We start from the raw sequence: 6,624 nt of genomic DNA on the forward strand, positions 1-6,624 counted from the left end.
ATCATTGGAAGTCGCGATCTTGAGAGGTCTGAGAAACAAGCTGAGCAATTGTTAGCAGTTAGCTCGTCGGCCCTCTGTCCTTTTTAGAAGCTTTTTCCAGTTTGTATCACTGGGTCTGTTTGTTTTAGAGAGAAGGAAACCTCCAGTGTATAATTTGGCTCCTGGTTAGGGCTGAACGATTAATCGATTTTAAATCGGAAAAAAAAAATGTCTTTGTGTGTCAGTCATCCACACCAATCAGAAGTGCTGTGCTCCACATGTACCAGTCATTGTTAGTCAATCAGAAGTGGCCCATGATAGAAGGTTATAGACAGATTGATCCAATCACCTGCCAAGTATTTTTGAAAGTGCCTGCCCTTTCCAAATGGCTTCCAATGGAGCTTTCCTAGATGGTTTGGTGAAACAAACCATCTGAGTCAGGTTAGTAATGCTCCATCACATGTTTCTATTACAGGGTGAATCTTAAACTGAAGCTTGACTTTAAAGCAACCCAACGGAAGTTTCATGTAAGTTTAGTTCTTTCACTCGTAGCTCGTCTGCGGGGGTGCTAGAGACGGGAGCACGTTGATGTGACCTTCCTAGCCGGAAATATGGCCGCATTTTACAATAAACTTCCGTTGGGTCGCTTAAAACAAATATCGCAAATCGAATCGCAATATCTGTCAGAAAAATCGCAATTAGATTATTTCCCCAAATCGTGCAGCCCTACTCCTGGTCATAGATGAACACTGCAGGAATCACCATCAAACTCCATAGTCTATTATTGCTTGGATCACAAAATGACCAACTGTGCATTCAATACTGCTCACCCTCTGACCAGAGAGGGAGATGAATCTCTTTCATTGCATAAAGAGACCAAGGAGCATCAAGTGGCATGTGTCCTTTTAAGCAGAGAGGACCAAGAAAAACACGGACACTGCTTGAAGACTTAATCCAGGTATTTAGCATTCTTTCTTGTGTCTTCTTTTTGTGCAGGAATCAATCTGCTGTCAACTCTCTGCGAGAAAGGAGTTCATCTGGGAACCAATGACCCTGCTCACATGGTGAGGGACTGTGGAACATCAAATGCACGTGTCTAAATAAATGAAGAATGTGATGTTTATTTATTATCAGTGATGTATGTAAAATGTTTTTCTCTGCGGTTGTGTCTTCCAGTGGTCAAAGAGTAGCTACATCTCAAGGTTTGAAACCAACAGACAAGAACTCATCATCCCGTCAAGATCAAGGTGCACACAACAACGAAACAAATATCCACGATAGATCCTTAGAAGATACAGGGAGATGCTTACAGACCATTCTGATGAAGTTATATTATTATATGTCGAACTTCCATCTAAGTTAAAACACAATGTTTAAAATTATTTAAATGTATGTACGCACTACAAAGTAAACTCACAGGACTATCTCACTGTCTTTTTCTCCAGGGTGGTTGTCACCCATCAGCACCGCTCCCAGCACATTGAAGAGGATGACGGTTCAGACAGGGAGGCTTCTTCAGTCTCCAGCCTGCCTGTTTCCTCCAGTCCTGGGTCCAGTGTGAGCAGCAGTGCCTGTGCCAGCCCTCAGCCCGGCCTGGCCCACAGCCTGCTGCCCCAGCACTTTGCTTCGCTCTGAGACCCGCTTTGCTAACACCATGTTCAGACACAAAGCTCCGGGTGTAGGACTTAGCCCTTACCTCTCCGCAAACATCAAATGGCTCTAAAGATGTACATGAAAATGTGTACTTGAAACGTATAAGAAGTCCAGTCTTAACTAACACTGTAGAAGGGAGTGGCTTTTGTTTTTGAACAGATTTTTGGTTTGCTTTCAGAAATAAGTATGAACAGTGACTAATATATAGCGTTGAAGCTTTGTGCAGAAAATGGAGGAACCTTTTGAATGTTTGCTATTTCAGTGATAAATTTAAAAAAGACGGTCAGTTCATGGCGGCGTATCCTTTCTAGTCCCTTGAATTATTCCACCTAAAGGACCATAGCAGTGTTGAGGTACTTTAAATCAGTAGTATGCCAACTTTAGTTCAACTGTATTATAAGCGTTTTAGCAGACAGTGATTTCCATTGGGTTTTATGGTCAAAACGATCCTGCAGAAACTTGAAACATGCCGGAGATCTAAAATGCATCACAGTAAGCATTGTTTACACCTAATTTGTCAATTTCCCATGCAGACATTAGTCAGTGTGTTACCTGCATCTCAGACACATTACTAAGACGCTCATTAAGGCCTCTGGAGACACTTGATACTGCATTTACAAAGCAGAGGTTTGGTACAGTTAAACTCTGCCTCAAAGCTGCATCATCTGGCTAGGCCAATGCAACCAAGTATTAATGCCAGGTAGATACTCTTCAGTTCAGACGGTCAATGTTTTCACAGGTGTTTTTAAGGGACTATAATCCACTGTGCAGTGCTTGACTTCAGATAAGTATTAAAACTCATGGATGTATTCCTCAAACTGGATGGTACTTCATCCTCTCACTGGGATTTGAACTCGCCAGCCCAACAACATTGCAGCACTTTTTCGATGAATACCTGCTTAAACTGTGAATTAGACACACCGGGCTTCCTCAAAACCTCCAGCAGTGTAAAGCGATGTTAGCACAAGCTGTCGGTCTGTGTGTTTTATGCACTTTCATTAGCAAAATGAAACCTTAAAAGCCGACTCTACCTTACAGAATACAGTAATAGTGACACAATACTGTTATTTCTCTAATGTCTTAAATCTGAGACTGTTGCTGATTTGGTGTTAAGAGCAACTGATTGCACATGTATCACATTCCCAGCCTTATGGACTCTTTTGTTTGTGTGGAAATGGAGATGGGAAGAAAAAGGGCTCTCAGACAAATAAAGGGAGGAGATGGGAGAAAAGGAGCGTTGCACAAATACAGTCTGATCTCACCAGACTCTGCTGAGATCTGTGCAGCGTATTGCAAGCATCTGAACCGTCAGTACTTGACTTTGTTTTCACTGGTTGATGGTGTTACTGCGGTGTTTAACCTAACCTCTTCTTGATTACAGGTGTTTACTAACAGGATGCTATAGATACTTGAAGACTACACTTTGATTGCTTTGTCTGTGAGTTGTTCGAACAAATAGAGAGTTAATATATCCAACAATTGTGATTTTAACTTTGTCATATTGAAGTCTTCTTATAATTATTCATTTCACTTTTAAAAAGGGCTTTTGTTTTTTTGTGACCATAACATGTACACAAATGATAGTATAGAGAATAATATAGAATATTTCCTAAAAGACGCTTTCTCCAGTCGGAACTGGTTATGGAGCTGTCACATGAAAACAATTACTTTTCTTTGACCTCTAACCTACGTGGATATTTGAAATTCTCCCAAAAGGCATAATGACACACTGTTTTACACCCAAGTGGTCAATATTTGAAAAATATTTGTTCTGTTATTCATGGTGTCAGAAGAGTAGAGAATCTGAGAACTTGTTAATAGAAAATAAAAATAAACTCTTCGTTAGAACAGTTTTTTCACATAAGAGAGGTATTATAAGTAAATGGAGAATACATATATTGTATAAGGGAAATTATCATATTTTTTACTAATTGTAAAATTCCCATGTAAAATGACAATTTCAAAATAAAAGTTATTTGTGTTACAAATCCAATGGTTTGGTCTTTTTCTGGGTGATGCTTTTCTTCTAGTTTGTTGACGATAGTGTTCCTCATAATAAATAATAATTTGTACGATTTTTTTTTTTTTAATAAATGTTTACTATTTGAAATGTGTTGCTTTTTAGCCAACTCTCATCTGGCATTGCATTTGCTTTAAATGTACTAAAAACATGTTAAAATGATATATTTCAATCTATGACGACGAGTCTGAAAATCTGCTATAACGAAATGTCAAACCCGTTACAATACAAGACTAATATTATTCCTCAAGTATTGTAAGGGTAACATTTGATCAGGTTGCATGTTGGCCAACAATGACCCTGTTTACAACTGCAAAAATGCTGTTTTTGAAATATGAGCACCGGCACACACTAGCACACCACATAGTGACATACAGACATGCATAGAGAGAATTGTTAGCAGCGCTTTGAGAGTGAAGACACAGCGACCAGAATACCACAGAAAGTGTGTCAGGACTCTTCAAGCAGTTGTTAACTATTAATATCTGAGCTCCTCTCCCTCTAACTGGCAGTGACAGGCTCATTTGGGTAACTGCATTTATTATTAGAAAGATAATTGCTGTACATCAGAAAAATATCAAATAAACTGGAATCAGACAGCTTTTCTGAATCCTGATTTAGGTTTTACTAAACGAAGATTGATTTAGTATAACCTGTTTAATACATGCAGAGCTGCAAGGATGTGCTGTGCTAGAATTTGAAAAATGTGCATAGTTGATGTTTTATTTCTGACCTGACAGAGGATTTCCTGTTGGAGTTAAAGTAGGCTGAAATAACTACATCTATTCTACATTTTTGTTGGTATTTATTTGATGTAATCTCAAACTTTGAATACATGTTTGATCAGTATTTCAAGGCTGCTTGTAATGTCAGAACTCCATGAAAAGGAGGCGATAGTCTACAGTCGTTCAGTATGTCTATAAATAGTTTGACATGGAACGACCCAGTGAAACTTGAACGTCTCCCACAGTAGGACAGATGAATCCTTAAAGCTGCACATGTCTATTAATTCCTCCTTTTGTTAACAATGGATCAAATGACTGTGTAATGTGAAAGTTACCACTTGTGACAAACCCACAAAGATGTATCACCTTAGCTCTGAAGAGCGTTATAGCATCTTTTAGCTGATTGTTTAGACTTTATGTGCAACAACTGAACTGTTTTTGGTCACTTTTCCTGCTCTTTTGTCAATGTTTTAACTGTTGTAATATGCCTACAGGATCAGACAGAGCGTTTTTAGCTGTTTGCTTTATCTCATTGTTTATTTATTATTGTTGTAAACTAAATTAAGTGCTAACAAAAACCATGATACTAAGTAGTAGCTTCTAGCTTAACGCTACCTCTAAAACTAGCTTTAACCTGTTTTTTAGCTACAAGTAGATACTTTTTAAAGTGGACCTATCATGCTATATTTGAATAATATAGTGTAGGACCATACCTATATAAGGCATATTTATACTTTCTATTTTTCAAAATACCAAACCAGCCATTCCTCATTTCGCTCAATTTAACACTGTCTTTGCATGGGCTGATTCTGTGAGAACAGCACCATCTACAGGCCTGGCATATGTACTACATCGTCTCCAGCGCTTTCCAACGGCAATGTCCGTGGCTTGGCCCAATAGCAGTAGCGCCACTTCTGTGACGTCATAGAAGTGTTCAAATCTGGATCAGTCTGTATCAGATCCGTTGCAGCCCCTTTTTTAGAGATTTGGGTATGGAGGAAAATAGAGAGGGTTGTGTTTTTTGACACTTGGTGAGTTCCCTGGAACACCGGGGACACATATTCATGTAGAAAAGACGTACAAAAGTGCATTTTGCATGATAGGTCACCTTTAAGGTAGAAATACATATCCGAAATGTTAAGAACCGCACAAATGTTGACTCTATGGTGTTTTCTGTCCATATTTTTGTTGATAAAATCATAGCTCTAGGTATCCAGAAATAGCCCACAACAATTGGATAGGCTAATGGGACATGAAACAGGTATATAAAAAATGATCACCTTGCACAGTTGTCATGGACACTATAGAGGCCAAATACCTTTATTGTACCAGGGTGTAAATATGTCCGCTCTTAAGCTGGGCATTTTAATAAGGACCTCTACAAGGAACATGCTTTTGGAGCCAGCTTCAAGTGGCCATTCACGTGACGTCGCTGCAGTTTTTAGCTCTTCCGTGCTGGCTTCATTTTTCAGCACTAAGTCCAGAAACACGACTCCAGTCTCCAGATGAATGTTCTGGTAGATTATTTGTCAGTGCTTGGTTCACAGCTTGTTGCACTGCCCCTGAGTGGATGAAAAAATGAACCAATGTAGCTTTAAGGCAAAGGACCTGCTGTAACAACTCCTCCTGTGTGTTTTGGGAGACTTCCTCATTAGATACCCTGCTCATTAGTCCCCATGTGAGCGAACACACAGGTGCCAGTGTGAGGTAACAGCGGTAGCGATGAAGCTGTTCTATCAATCTTCCAAAAGTGTACTCATGCAAAATGTGTGTTTACCATATCGGAATCTGTAGATTAAAAAGGTGTCGTTGTCACATTGATAATTGAGTTATGGTTTTGTGTTACATTTAATTAAACTCCTCACATGCCCAATTAGTAGTTATACAACACGTTGAGGGGCATCCAAACCTGCAATTTGTTGGTATGATGTCCAAGATTGCTTCTTCTTCAATAAAATCGTTTGTATGATTTTAAAACCCTTGACATGATTTTGTATTTTTTTTTAAAGCACAATAGCAATAATAACAAGATTGTGTATTGATTTAATGTAAACAGCAAGCTGAAGATCCTAAGTGACAGACGTTATAAAGTATTTTCATGTATCTGTGTTTAGCCCCTTTAACTCTCCCTGTGCATGCTTCCCCTCTCTCTCTGTGTGAATGCCACAGGCCTATCACCCCTCACTCCAGATTTAGACCTCAGTCTTTCCCAGACATTCAGTCCCAGCTGGCTGTAGCAGCAGGTTG

The sequence above is a fragment of the Notothenia coriiceps genome, unplaced genomic scaffold, assembly GCF_000735185.1.
Source record: "Notothenia coriiceps isolate Sejong01 unplaced genomic scaffold, NC01 NC01_scaffold00005457, whole genome shotgun sequence".
NCBI classification, from domain to species: Eukaryota; Metazoa; Chordata; class Actinopteri; order Perciformes; family Nototheniidae; genus Notothenia; species Notothenia coriiceps.